Source organism: Rhagoletis pomonella, unplaced genomic scaffold (assembly GCF_013731165.1).
Source record: "Rhagoletis pomonella isolate Grant_MI unplaced genomic scaffold, Rhpom_1.0 Rhpom_scaffold_00401, whole genome shotgun sequence".
Classification (NCBI taxonomy): Eukaryota; Metazoa; Arthropoda; class Insecta; order Diptera; family Tephritidae; genus Rhagoletis; species Rhagoletis pomonella.
In genome coordinates, this window is record NW_023458955.1 from 77,646 (window position 1) to 78,379 (window position 734).

Here is a 734-nt window from a genome sequence, read left to right on the forward strand (position 1 = left end):
AAGGTACGTTATAAGATAGGCGAAGCTTTTTACAAAAAATTGGTAATTTATAGTTACTGTCACGCCACCCTATTATATAACTGCAATTTTTAAAAATGCAAAAACTTAAATATTTAACTAACTACAAAGGCTAAAATACCCAAAATTTATATTTAGAATTTCCCTATAACAAGGAATTATAAACTGACAGAAATGGACTTAAAAATAAATATATTTTTTTTAATTATGGGCGTGGAAAATATCGATAAAAAAGTCAGGTTGGGTCAACAAAATTCCGTTATAAGTTCAATATTTCTTGCTCTGTTTACCATTGGAAATGTAATGAATCAGGCTTTCTCTATTCAAAGCAAAAATACAAGAATTTGTCTCGGTCGAGATAAAATGCAAATGAATTACTCGAAGAAAATGAAATTCCCAGTAGGCCAGAAAAAAGAAAATTTCATCAAAACCTGCACTTTCCAGCAGCTAAAATTGTGTTGTTTAAAGTCTAAGAGGAGTGGCAAATAAACTGAGATACAAACTTTATCGAATAGTGGCGGATAACGAGTTTTCGGGTCTAATAAAAATAATAATATGTGTACATATTTCCGTTACCTTATTCCCTTAATTAAAGCGAGTTTGATTTTTTAAACATGTGGCAACCCTTTACGTGTCGTTTAGAAGTAAAGCATTTTCAAACCCATTTCAACTGATACCCATATTGTAGTATCTAATTCATTTAACTTATTAAATAG